Below are 14,400 nucleotides of genomic sequence, written 5' to 3' on the forward strand. Positions count from 1 at the left end.
CAGCCCAGGGCTCCTGGATGGCTCACTGGGTTAAAGCCTCTGCCTTCTGCTCAGGTCATGATCCCAGGGTCCTGGGATCAAGCCCTGCATCGGGCTCTCTGCTCGGTGGGGAGTCTGCTTCCTCCTCTCTCTCTGCCTGCCTCTCTGCCTACTTGTGATCTCTCTCTGTCAAATAAATAAACAAAATCTTAAAAAATAAAAATAAAAAATAATAATAATAAAAGCTGCTGCCCGAGGGTCTGGCTTCCAATCAGCCTAAAACTAGGTGCTCACTGAGATCCCTCCCTTTGGAATGCTGACAGGTCTTAGCACCCCTTCAACAACTGGGATCTATCAAGAATAAATTAGGCTGCTCAGACAATCAGAAAGAGAACTTAGTGAAACGCTTCCATTTACAAAAGGATCAAAAGGGATAAGATACCTAGGAATAAATTTAACCAAGGAGGTGAAAGACCTGCACTCTGAAAACTATATGACATTGATGAAAGAAATTGAAGAAGACACAGGTAAATGGAAAATTATTCCATGCTCATGAGTTGGAAGAATTAACACTGTTAAAATGTCCCTATTACCTAAAGCAGTCTACAGATCCAGTGCAACTCCTATCAAAATTCCAATTGCATTTTTCACAGAGCTAGAAAAAACAATCCTACAATTTGTATGGAACCACAAAAGTTCCTGAATAGCCAAAGCAATCCTGAGAAGGAACAAAGCTGAAGGTATCACAATTCCAGACTTCAAGTTATATTACAAAGCAGTAGTCATCAAAATAGTACAGCATGGACATAAAAACAGACAGCACAGTGGAATAGAAAAGAGAGGCCAGAAATAAACCCACAGCTATCTGGTCAATTAATCTACGACAAAGCAGGCAGGAACATACAATGGGGAAAGGATGGTGTCTTCAAGAAATGGTGCTCAGAACTCTGTGACCGTGTGTATCCTCTGACACTAACAAAGTAGATAGAGAGCAAAATAATGGTGCCTGCCAGTGTCTCCATCCCTGTAGTGTTCCAAGAGGTCCCTGCCACTTTAGCAGACACTTGAAGATTAACAAATGAATCTCCTTTATATATATATAGACAGTTTAGGGGCTTTTGAAATTGTTGCTTTTGCCTGGGTCCTGGGGCTAATAAGTCTATGCGGGAGCCCTTTAAGAGTGGGATCTCAGTTCCCTACAGCCCTTTGGGTCTCCTGAACATAAACCCTGTTGGTTTTCAAAGCCAGACTTTTTAAACCTTATTAGTTTGTTTATTTGTTTGTTTATTCATTCTTTTTTTATTTTTTATTATGTTAGTCACCATAAAATACATCATTAGATTTTGATCTAGTGTTCCATGATTAATTGTTTGCGTATAACAAGCCAGACTTTTTTGCGGGCTGATCTCTTCAGTGCAAGTCCCAAGTGTTGGGATGTCCGATGTGGGACACAAACCTCTTGCTCCATATTTGTGAGATCCTCTCAGTTGTGGGTTGCCATGCTGGGCGTGGGTTTTTTGGTGAGACTGTATCTGCCTCTCCTACCTGTCTCGATACAGTCCTTCTATCTTTTATTATGAAGGAACTGTTCAGCTTTCTTAAAGGTATTTTTCAGAGAGAGTTGTTCCATATATAGCTGTCAGTTTGATGTGTTTGTGGAAGAAGGTGAGTTCAGGATTTTCCTACTCCACCTCTTGAACCATGATCCCTTGGTGTGAGTTTCTTTCAATTCATCTTATTGGACTTCTAGGATATGGAAGTCTCTTTTGCCTGCTCCCTTTGTGCTGAGCCCTGGCAGGGCGTAGCGGGGTGGGGGGGGGGGGACCACAGTAAGTCCTCTAGATTCCATCAAGAACGTTTTCATTGTTTTCTAGAGTGTGAGTCTTAGGGACACAAGCTCCATCAGCTTTCAGAGATACGTGTTTTGGGGGCACATCTTTTAGGTAAGATTCTTAAAAGTTGGAGATCTAGTTGTGGGGTTCAAACCCTTTGCTTCTCAGGGAGAAAGTGAGAATTCGGAGTTCCCTATCAATTGTATGGCGCTGTGCCAAGGGTGGGGTTTATGGTAAGAGTGTATCTCAACCTTTCCTACCCATTTCATTGTGAATATTTTCCCATTTGTCTGTTGTATAGGATTCACTCAGCTAGTTATTGGATTTCTTTCACAGGGAATTGCTCCATATCTAGCCTCTGGTGTGTCACTGAGAAGAAGGAAGCTCAGGAGATTCCTCGGTCATCATCTTTGACTGGAATCTCCAGCATTCATTCATTTTAGATGTGATTACCTGTTATAACATGTGGGACAAATTTGTCTATGTTTGGTCATGTTTTCCATTTAATCAAGAATGGCAAAGGAGTGAAAAGCTTGTCTCCATATGCATAAATTCACGGATTTTGGACAAAACAACAGAAGTTGCTGAACTCTGAAAATGGCTAAATAATTTCAGTTCCTAATGGCAACATCTACGGAATTATGGCTGGCTTTCTTTCACTCCTTTTCAGAAAGTGTGTACTTTAGCCAAACTTAGGATGCACCATAGGACACCAGGAAACACATCACAAAAATCTGCGCATTAAAAAGCAAACTCTCAGGGCATCTGGGTGGCTCAATGAGTAAGCCTCTGCCTTCGGCTCAGGTTATGATCTCAGGGTCCTGGAATCGAGCCCCACATCAGGCTCTCTGCTAGATGGGGAGCCTGCTTCCCCCTCTCTCTACCTGCTTCTCTGCTTACTTGTGATCTCTCTCTGTCAAATAAAATCTTTTAAAAAAATTTAAAAAAATAAAAAGTAACCTCTCAAAAGTTTGAAATTTCTTAGTGGTTAGCTGTCTTGGATTCTGTGCTTGACAAAATTTAGAATATATTAAATCCAATGGATTATTGTTTGAATGTAAAGTTTGTGCGTTTTTATAAAGAAAATAATAAGATTTGATTCCTTGTGACCTATGGGGTCACCTCAAAAATTCACTGTCATGGGCTTTGGAATTAAAGTGAGTTTGAATACTCACTCTGCCACTTGCAAGCTGGGACCTGGAGGAAGTTCCTTGGCCTCTGTTTCTTGTTTTCCTCCTCTCATTATAAAGATTAGAAAGATAGACATGCATTCGCTACATAAGTAATTGGTATTATGAATAAACCATCCTTTCAAATTCAGTGTAGCAAACTTGAAAATTTTATAAGCAAATAAAGTTTCATTCATAAATTTTAGATTTTTAGGTCAGCATATTGATTTGTGGAGTAAAGGACTTCTAAGCAATAATATATAAAGGTATATTTTTACGTTTTCTTGTTTTTTCCAAGTCTCATTATCAGCCACCCTTCATCTGCCATGAAAAAGAGAGGCAGAAAGGAAGGGAAGAAGGGTGGAAGAGAGGGAGGGAGGAAGGAAGGAAGGCACGCAAAGAATGAAAGAAATATGTATCCTTATCTTTATAATTTTTGGAAAATTGACTCCTTCACCTGTTGTTATTTTAAACACATATATAAACTGATATAGATTCAAGAAGGACATTATGTTGAAAAGTTTCCTTTTTGATAAAACTGACACCAGCAACCCATTCATCTTGTGGGTATCTCTGGCTTCACTGGGAGCCACTCGAGAAACCTGCCCCAGGGAGAGGCATCAGATGGAGAAACCTGTCGGTCCTCAGCAGTGACTCTCAAGGAGCCCATGCTAGCACAATTCCTGCAGGAACTATAGTCCGCTGGTTGCCAGGAGAAGTGCAGACTGAGGCTGCCATCATTTCTGCCACTCTCATGTCATCTCCCAGGGACAGAGCTTTCTGATGGAGGTCGATTTTTTCATACCATCTACACTACACACAGAAGGGCCCCAAGTTAGCCTCTGCACTCCGTTTCATTTTCACATTTCGTGACCATTGTTAAATAGTACTAGCTTGAATAGTAGAAAAATAATCATTGGGAGCATTCAATAAATAACCGAAAGATTAATAAGCATCTCCCTAATACTTTAAGCCAGAAATTACCTTTATCTTCCACTATTAGGGAGATGGCATGAAAAATTATTTAATCACCAGATATACAATGTTTAGCACTAAAATCAATCCAGGGGTAATATAATAACCAAATATTCTTTGTGATTTTTGGAGTCATTATCCAAATTGGTTGCTGAAAATAGAAACTCCACATAATAGGAGTGGTGGAACCCTTAATAATATTTTGGTCTTCACTGAAAGTTAGCTCCAAGAATTCTCATCCTAAATTACAAGCATGATTCAAAAATCACAGAAGACTCAAAACAAAACACAAAACGACAGTCATGAAATCCGTCGACCGCTCTAATAGCAACTTACATTTCTACGGTGACTTACACTTTGAAATACGATTTCACAGATGTTTTCTTAATAAAATAATCCTTTGAAGTAGGTGGATATGCACCATTATTCCTATTTTTCTTATGAATGTACTGAGACTCAGAGAGATTATGTAACATGGCAACGTCGGGCCTTTAATTTCAGTCTTCCCGTCTTCAAAGTAGGTTTTCTTCCTTCTATCTTTCTGCAGGTCATATGTGTGAGCATCTGGTATACAGTGGCTCCTGGAGACCATCCCCAGGTGCCTGAAGGACTCAGATAGTCACCTTCCACATCTTGGAGGGATTTTTTTTAAGATGGCTTCATTGAGATCTAAATACATACCATAAATTCACCTTAAAAATTTTTTTCTTTAAATTGTATTATAGTTGCCACACCATGTTACATTAGTTGCAGGTGTACACTCTAGTAATCCGACAAATCTGTGTGTTCTGCTGGGCTCATCCCAAGGGTGGTTACCATCTGTCACCAGACAGCCCTATTATAGCATCATTGACTAAATTCCCTATGCTGGACCTTTCCTCTCTTTGACTGCTTCACCTATACACTGTGTGTGTGTGTCTGTCTGTGTATGTGTATGTTTGTGTGTGTGATCTTGGTGCTACTGTGGTGCTACTGTAGGGCTAAAGACCTAAGAGGGCCCAGTATCTTCTGTTTCGTGTTGCCGGGATCCCGGGCTATCAGGAGAGAAATATGACTATTCTTCAGGAGAGATCATGTAGACAGGCCATGTGGAAACAGAGAGAAGCCCAGCCAGCTCAGAATCCTGGCAGAGCCTGGCCCAGGCCAATCAACCTGCTGTCTTCAGCCACGCTAATGACCACTCGGAGAAGTAACCAGAAGAACCCTTGGTGGGGCATAGCCCAGGCCACAGAACTGTGAGAACATAAAATAAATGTTGTTTTAAACTACTAAGTTCTGCAGTGGTTTGCTACCCAGCAATAGATAACCGAAATAAATGTCAGAGCAATGGGTTTCAGGCTTCATTACTCTTTCCAAGTACACAGTTATTGAATGAATGAGTATTCCCAAATCCTATATCTCAACGTCCTGATGACAGTGCTTTGAATTCTGCATTGGATATTTCTCATCATCAGGGAAAAAGAAAAGCCTGCCAGGAAAGACCAAACATTTCATGAAATTGACTTCTTTCTTTCTCTTAATTATTTTTTTTTTTACACCAGAGCCATAATGCAGCTAATTGTTTGAACCAAAGACCCAGGCACAACGTGGCTGCCTAGATAGGAAACAACACTCCATAAACTTGCAATTTCATTTCTCACCCATGAATGCATTTCCATCCTAGGAGGATCACCACATGCGGGTGCTTTCAATACTGGGAATGTCATCTGGGAAAATACAGCATCTGCTTGGCCCTGAAACCACAGGTTTGCAAATCAGCCAATTTTCAACCCTGTGTTCATTAGTGAATTCAATGAGACTTTCAAAGGACTGAGTGAAATTTGTCAAAATATGAGAAGATGAAAATGATGAAATGATGAATGAAATGAAGCAGGGTCGGGGGCGAGGGGGCACATGTGAAAGTCACATTTGTCACATAAACTGCTCGGCCTCTAGGTCATTTGTACCTTCTGAGTCCTTATAACATACTCTTTCAGGTCATTTCTTTGTTGAATTTCCTTGCTCTTCTGATTCAGACATCAGATGGGAGATGACTCTCAACTCTGTGATTTTAAAGAAAGTTACCTGAAGAGGGTTGCTTACTATAGATTTGTGATGTAATGCAAAACCCAGTCATGGTTTACATAATAGAAGTGTCTGATTGAAGGGGAGGGATAAAGGCCTGAACTGATCCATCATAAGATTTCATTCTTCCAGCTCTTTCATTTCCCTCTCCAATGACTTGTGCTAATTCTTTGTGATGCAGCTGATGTCGGCTAAGAAAGTCTCAGGGAGTGGTGGCAAAAAAAAAAAAAAAAAGCATAATATAGAGCCCTCACCTTCAAGGAGCCCAGTGGAGCTTCATTTGGGAGGATTTTAACCATTCTGAGTCAGAGAGCCTCTGAGAAGATCATGCTGAAATCAATCTCTCCTTCATTTGGAAAAATGGGCTCAAATGAAATACACATGTTGTTTCCTCTCATTTTCTTTGTGCCAACAGGCAATAAGGTTCCCTAGTCCTCACCTCTTTTTAGTTGCCACAAATGCCTGCAGTCTTGAAAGACATCAACCGCCCTATAGCAAGGTACATTAAACAATGTCTTCTAGTTGAAAATGAACATGCAGTTTCTGATATTTTTCCTAATAAAATAATTCCTAAAAGGTGAATGGAATGCAAACTATTATTCCCGTTCTTTGGATGAATAAACTGAGAGAGGTCCATACACTGGATTTAAAAGTCAGGAGGTAATATGCTCATAGATAATAGGTTATTGACTTTGAGCAAAAATTCCCCAGAAATGTGCATCTTATCCCATCTAATTATCCTAACTGGGAATCAGAGGGAACCATTATGAAGCAGTAGATGATTTATACAAAAAGGAAGGTGAGCATCCTGAAGTGTATTGAAGGCTACCACTCTTGGGGCAGAAGGGGAGTCCTAGGCTCAGAGATCATGGGGTTGCTGGGAGGCCATTGGGAAGGAGTCAGTCCCACACTCTACATCCCATTTTTAAGTGGGTGCCAAAAAGTACACAGGAATTTCCAACTCCAAGCAGAAAAGGAACGATGGGTCTAACAGGGTGGAAGTCTCCTTTTCTTTTCCAGTGTTGAAGTAATACATGTTTCCTGGTGTGTAAGATAGTATTAGGTTTATCATGTCTGGAATGTTTTCATTATGGTGTAGACAGACACACACACACATGCATATTCATACATGTGCACACACGTGTATGTTATCACCTTAGTGTACTGAGTTTAGTGGACACATAAGCTGGGAAGGACACAAGGCCCTTTCCATTTTCCTCTGCACCATACCAACTTGCTGAGAAACATTTGACATCATGTCAAATAGAACCCAAACATACTACACAACTTTGTAGACTCTCAACAGCCCTCATACTTGAGTTATAGAGAGTAGAGAACCTTTCTCATATCCTCACATCCCATAATATCCTTCAGAAGTGTTTGACCAGGGTAGATTTTTTTCTAAGACAAATCTAAGACATCAACTGGGCTAACAGAAACTTCAGTTTGAATTTCTGGCCAGTGGCAAATGATTCAAACTCTCTGTGTCTCAATTGTCTTTTTAGTAAATTGGGGATAATTAAAACAGAGTTTAAGTGCTTCTTGATGGGAGTTTAACCGTGTAGAAATTTCTCGATATACTTTAACAAGCAAGAGACAGGTTTACTCCAAATACAGAATTGTTGTTTCTCTTTTCCCCCATGGTCCTGTGAACTCCAATAAGCTACAATATAATGTACATCCTGTGTGTACTGGCATTTTTTCCCTCCTCCCTCCTCAGGAGCGATACAGGTAATCCAACTACGGCAAATGAATAAGCTTCTTCCATAGCTCAGGCCAGACATTTCTCATGCTTTGTCTAGCTGCCTTTAATTTTCTGTTTGATTTTCCACTGCTCTCAAGTAGGAGAGAGGGCTGTTTTGGCAGAAAGTAACTGTGCAAAAATGTTTTACCATCTGCTGGAATATTCTTGGATGTTATTCCTCCAGAGCACTCATTATTAAAAATATTTATTGGACATTGACAGTATATCAAATTCTGTTCAAAATATGGCTGCCTCACAGTCACCCTCAAACAAGAGCAAAAAAACCAATATTGATTGCCTCTGAGAATAGGCAAGAGTCAGCTCTATCCCTGAATTCTGCAGCTCATGACACTATTTTTCCCCTACTAGGAGGAGAAAGCTATTTAAGGCAAGAGCTGTGTTTTTCTTATTTAGAACATCCACAGCCTTTAACACAATGTCTTGTGCATAGTAGAGGCTAAAAATGTTGATTGATCGACAAAACCGTGAAGTCCCGTTTCATCATCTGAATCTCAAGTTTCATAAGGGACAGTGACAGGATTTACTATTTCTTAGGTAGGGGAGCATCTGTTCATTTCTGTTTTTAATGCCCAGCATCTGATGTCCCAGTCTAGGTTAGAAAAATTGCCCACAATAGAAGCTGAAACAACAGGTACTCGTTTTCCCAGCCTCCCTTGTAGCTTGAGGGCTGGCAAGTGACCTACTTAGACCGATTAGAAGCCAGTAAGGGGAAGGATCAGGCACCATAGAGAACTCGTTTGCAGGAGCAATATTTGCCATCTCGGGAGTGACAGCGGCAGCCGACATAGCAGGTGCAGGCTGTGGGGGAGGGGATGCAGTGGGACAGAAAGCTTCCAAACTGTGTGGATTATAAACATGGCCCTGGGAACTAAGCTGTATATTCTAGGGAGAGGACTCTGGGAGCCAGCCAGCGGGGGCGGGTGGAGAGCTGTCTGTGTCAGAGCAGAGAAGACATTATCTGCATTTGAATAATCAGAAGAGGATTCTACAGACGTCAGCGTTATGCATCAATGTCAAGCACTTCGTTCTTTTTTGAAGGCATTCAACAATCATTTACTGAAGACTTGTTCTGTGTCATACATAGCTCTAGGCTCTGGAGATAGAACAACGAATGAGACAGATACAATCCTCAACTTGGGGAGCTTATATTCTAGTGAGAGAGATAATAAGTCACCAAGAAAGCAGAAATAAATTCTAGGTATTGGATATTTTGGACAGGGTTGTTAGAGAAGTTCTTTCTCTGAGGTGGCTGCCTCTCAGAAGAGCCTTAAAATGAGGAAATGTAGGATGGGTGCTTCAGGGAGAGGAAGAGCAAGAGCAGAGTTCCTGAGACACGAATGTCCTTGACTTGTCTGAGGAACAGCAAAGAGGCCAGTTTACCTAGAGCTGACTGAACCAGGGGAAGAATGATAGGAGATGAAGTAAGGGAGTGTGGTGGGCTATATGGGGTGCTGACAGATCCCCCATTAATGGACTTGTTGCCCCAGCTTTGGGAGGACTGTGGACAGACCTTTCCTGGCTGCTGAAAGCCACCTCAACCAAGGTCATGCCCCTTTCCAGGGCTGCCCACATCCAAAGACTGATCAATGAGGGTATCTAAAGGTCCAGTATCTTGACCTAACCTAGGAAGACTCTAAAGCACTATTCCAGGTCTAGAGCTCTACATGACGTTGGCCAAGACTTGTTGAGCCAATGTCAAATTTTAACTTCTTACTCTGCCCATTATTGCTTTGTTCCCCTCCTTTCCACAGATGCTAATCCCAAGGGCTCTCCCTAATAAATACCCGCCCTCTAGTCTCCATCTCAGTAGGGGAATCTAACCTGTAGCTGAGAGTTAGATAAGGACTCACATAGGAGACCAAGGCGTTATGGGAAGACTATAGGGTTCTGAGCAAAGGAGTGATGTCATCAGACTTAAATTTTAAAGGGGTTACTTGGCCACTTTGTGCAGAAGAGACTGTAGGAGGAAAAGAGAGAAAGTTGTGGAAGTATTGCAGTGATTCTGGCAAGAAATGATGGTTAACTTCGACTAGAAAGGCACTGAGGGAGATGATAAGAATGAATCAGGGTATCTTCCAAAGCCAGAGCTAAAAGGATCAAATGGTGCTTTTTAACCTATCCAAGGGGCCCTTCGCCTTAACAATAAGCAGCAGAAACAAGAGTTGATTTAAAACATGGCTAACTATTTTGTGAGCACAATTATTACTTAAAATGTTTAACAGTAATAAACACCAAGTCACCTCTCGTATTCATAACCCAAATGATTTGTCTAAGTCACGGGAACAAATACCAATGGGTTATATGGTGGAATGCCTTGTCAGTGCCAGTGCAGCCAATGGCCCATTCCCTCACTCTGATATTGGTACCCCCTAGATACCAGGTGATGAGCAAACCTTTAGTGTCAATTTGTTCAGGTTTGTTTGAAAGGCCTATTGAATTCCAGCATTTTCTGGGATTCCTTTTGCTCATTTCAAGGTCTATTGTGATACTTTGAGTGTTCGCTCTTTCTTATTACTATTAAACATGGGCTTGGGACCTCTTTCACTGACCTTGTAATTTTGAACTAGTCATACCCTCTCCATAGTACTCAGTAACAAATGAAAGCAAACAGCAAATATTTCAGTGCCCTTCACTGTTTCCGATGGCATGCTCCAATCTCTCTCTGCAGTTGACCCTTGCCCTTGTCTCTCCTGTTTTTCCCTTGCCCCAGCAATTTGGACTTGACATTGAGACTTGTTCTTCCTAGGAGTGATTCTCAGCCTTCTCTAGGAATTTTGACTCCAGCTTCCATTTTTGTCCTTCTGTTCATGGCTGTCGTATAGGAAGCTCCAGATTGGCTGTGGTCCCAGAACTCTAGCCTCACACTTCTATCCATTCCCTGGATGACCCCCCCTACTGCTGGAGACTGCTTCACTCCCTGGCTATCTTGCTGCCAAGCCCCTACTGTTGCTCTATGGTCATCTATTCTTTGCGTGGGCGCATCTCAGAAAAATCCCATATCCAGAGTTCACTCAGCTTCTTCTCCATCTTTTGGGTTCTACTTGGCATCTACTCTTACCTTATGCTCATCCCTTTTGACCACAGCCCCATCCCTGGCAACAGAGACCCCTTGGGCCTCTAAGAATGTAGGAACCACATCTTATGCCACAGGATCTGTAAATTTACTTAAGTGAATTCTAGCAATAAATGTTATTATTACAGCTTCTATTCACTGAGCATGTAACTGTGTGTCTGATGGTGCATGCACTACCTCAGGCCACCATTACAAAACACCACAGACTGGAGGGAGGAAGGGGCCGAAGGGTGCTTTAAAAAACAAAAAACAAAAAACAAAAAAAAAAACAGACATTTATTTCTCATAGTTCTGGAGGCTGGAAGTTCAAGACCAAGGTATGAGCAGTTCGGTTTCTCCGAAGGCCTACAGACTCGAGCACATTCTTGCTGTCCTCCCATGGTCTTCCCCCTTGATGTCTCTTCTCCTTATAATAAAGATACCAGTCCTATTAGACTAGGGCCCTGTCCTTATCAACTCATGTACCCGTAATCACCTCCTAAAAGGCCCTATCTCCAAATACAGCCCCACCAAGTCTTAGGGTTCCAACATAGGAACCTTGAGGGGACACAAATCTCCTCATAATAGTGCCTTCCCCACTTTGCATACCATATCTCAATTCAATCTCTCAACAACTCCATGAGGTAGGCGGGTGCTCTTATCATTCCCATTTTACAGATGTGGAAACTGAGATTTCTTTTGCATAAGGTGAAACTTGTCATTTTAGGCACATTGAGGCCTGAATTCCATGTCTGGGTAAATGCACACCTCACTCCCTTCCTGTATCTTATAGACCTCTTCTCAAAAATTATTTCGCTCTTCTATAGGATTTACATCAGGTTATTCTAATCCATTGTACATGGGTCTTTTCCTTCCATTGGCTGTGAGCTCCTTGGTGACCTCCAGAGGTATTTGGGCAAGGCCTCTAGTGCCTCTAGCAGGTTGTGGAAGAGTCCTGGGAGGAGTTCTAGGAGACATGGAAGTCAATACAATACAAGGGTGTAAATCTTGGTGCTATAGTTTGTGCAAGACTCTGCAGCCTGGATTTATAGCATTCTGGGAGACAATATGAAGAGTTTCCATGATTTTAAGCAGGAATAAGAAAGGGTGTGGGTACACATTTATAGTTCTGTTCAATTTTATCATATGTCTAGGTTTTTGTATCTGCCACCATGGTCAATACCCAGAACAAACAGTTCCATCAACACAAAGATCTCCTCTAACATGTCCAGCTCCTACCCTATCCTGAATCCTTGGCCACAACTAATTTGACCTCCATTCTAAAAATTTGCTGTTTCAAAAATGTTATATTAATGAGATTGTGCAGTATATAACTTTTCAAGATTGCCTTTTTCCACTCAGCAGAATTCCAGAGATTCATCCAAATTGTTGAGTGTATCAATAGCTCCTGCTTTTCTGTTGCTGAGCATGTCTCTAGGTATCATGGTCACTTAGCCATCCTGCTGAAGGACATCTAGGCTAACTCTAGTCTTTGCCTATTGAAAATTAAAACTACTCTTGACATTTGCGTACAGTTTGTTGAGTGACCATGTTTCTGCTTCTCTAGAATAAATGCCCGAGAACACAGTAACAGGGTCCCTCTGGGTGAGAGAAGAGAGTTTCAGGCCCGGGGGAAAAAGAAGCTTCCAGGGCCGGGTGTCTTGTTATAGGGGAGCTCCCTTTTGCTGGTTCTACCCACCTACCCTAGTTATCTCTTGGTGAGGTAGGGGAGTCTATGGCACCATCAAGATGGGGAGCACGTCTCCTGGCTGGTGATTGTTGGTGAGGTTCCCTATGGGTCCCTCTTGTGAGTGATGTCTTGCCTGACATTGGCAGATGGACTCCCATTCAAACCAGGGTTAAGAATGAACCTACCTGTGCTGCCTTGTGTTGCTGCATCAAGGGCAGGGAAGGGGCTGGGTATGAGTTGTCTTCTTCCATTGGGTGGGAGCACATAAGACATTCTGTTTCTGGGCTCTTCCCTTAGTCCTGGGGTCTCAAAAGAGTTCATCTTCTTCCCATCTTTCAAACTTCTCCTTTTATTGTCTCTTTCATAATTTCCAGGGTTTATAGTTACATTTAGTAGGGAGGATCAGGGTGAAAGGGGTCTATGGAATCTTGTTTGCACTGAAGTCTGGGCTGATTTTTAAGATAAGCAAAGAGGTGGACATTTTAAGATAAAAACTGAGGGACTAGGTAATGGCTGTTTTCCCTGTCTGTTATTATCTATTGAGAACATTATTACACAGCAGCAGCTCCGACCCTGACCGGTTTCAGCCTTTTGCATGTACGATTGCTGCTAGTTTCCACATATCCAGGCAGACTGTCATCCTCCCATCTTTAATTATGAGGTAGGAACAGAGCGGATGGACAGAAATAGGAAGTTTCATCCTCATACTGGACATCTGTTTCAAAGGAATCCTGCCCCTTTTATAATTTCTTCTAGGGCAGAAATGATTGTCTGTGGGAAAATTTAAGCCAAACTCCCTGGCCGTATTGAGGTGGATTAATGGACAGTTCCCTCCATGTTCTTTAGACCCAACATTGAACGTCAAGCTGGCACAAGCTCTAGACAAAGACACCTGCCAGAGACATTGCAAGCATTAGATGTTCCATTTGTTGCAACAGCATGAAATTTATCTTTCTGAGAAAAGAACACTCAGAATTTTGTTGGACTTATTTAAGAAGAGCTAATAGACACAATCTTTTATTTCCATCTTTTTCTTGAGAGAAGACTACGAAATCCATGGCAGGGGTCAGGGATTTTAAGCTTCTAAATTAGAACTTGCCCAAGAATTTCCTGAACAATACTCATGAAAATCCTGTAAGATAGGTATTATTTTCTCCATTTTATAGATGATGAAGCTCTATCTCAACAAGGGTAAGTGACTTAACCTCTTTCTAATGAGGAACAGGAGAATCTACCCAGCTCTGAATCCTCATCATGACTCAAAAGCCCAGGTTGTTCTCTTAATTTAGTTAAACTTGTATTAAGTGCCATGCTTCGTGTTAAGCTCTGTACACACCAAACACTGTCTTAGCCAAGAAATCTATTATAAATTGTAAAATTCTGTGAAATTGTAGGGCACCTGGGTGACATAGTCAGTTAAGCATCTGACTCTTGGTTTCAGCTCAGGTCTGATCTCAGGGTTGTAAGATCAAGCCCTGTGTCAGGCTTCACACTCAGCATGGAGTCTGCTTGGGTTTCTCTCTCTCTCTCCTCCCCTCATGTGCTCTCTCTCTCTCTCTGTTTGTTTAAAATAAATAAATAAATCTTAGAAAAATACACAAAATAAAATTCTGTGAAATTGCTCTCCCCTGCTTTCCTTTAGGTGAAAGCTACATGGATATGGGAGCAAGGTACAAATGTAATGGCCAACAAGGGGCATGACCCATTTCCCAGACTACAACTGTAAGGAATTTCTCAAGTATCCTTTATGTATGATGTCTTAAAAATGATGATATTGATTGTATTTCTATCCAAAAAGTCAGTAATGCAGGATTTCCTAAATAAAGGGTATACATATAGTGAAAATTTAAGTGATAGTTTAATGGGGAGATTTT

The 14,400-nt window shown here is 41.5% G+C and overlaps 1 long non-coding RNA gene across 1 annotated transcript; it reads left to right on the forward strand.

Annotated features, from left to right (window-relative positions):
- Positions 1-1,867: 1,867 nt before the first annotated feature.
- LOC116583351 lies at positions 1,868-14,233 on the forward strand. Its single transcript, XR_004282693.1, has 3 exons — positions 1,868-1,922; positions 5,619-5,700; positions 14,169-14,233. It is a non-coding gene; the product is annotated as an uncharacterized LOC116583351 (long non-coding RNA).
- The last annotated feature ends 167 nt before the right edge of the window (positions 14,234-14,400 follow it).

The sequence above is a fragment of the Mustela erminea genome, chromosome X (genome assembly GCF_009829155.1).
Source record: "Mustela erminea isolate mMusErm1 chromosome X, mMusErm1.Pri, whole genome shotgun sequence".
NCBI classification, from domain to species: domain Eukaryota; kingdom Metazoa; phylum Chordata; class Mammalia; order Carnivora; family Mustelidae; genus Mustela; species Mustela erminea.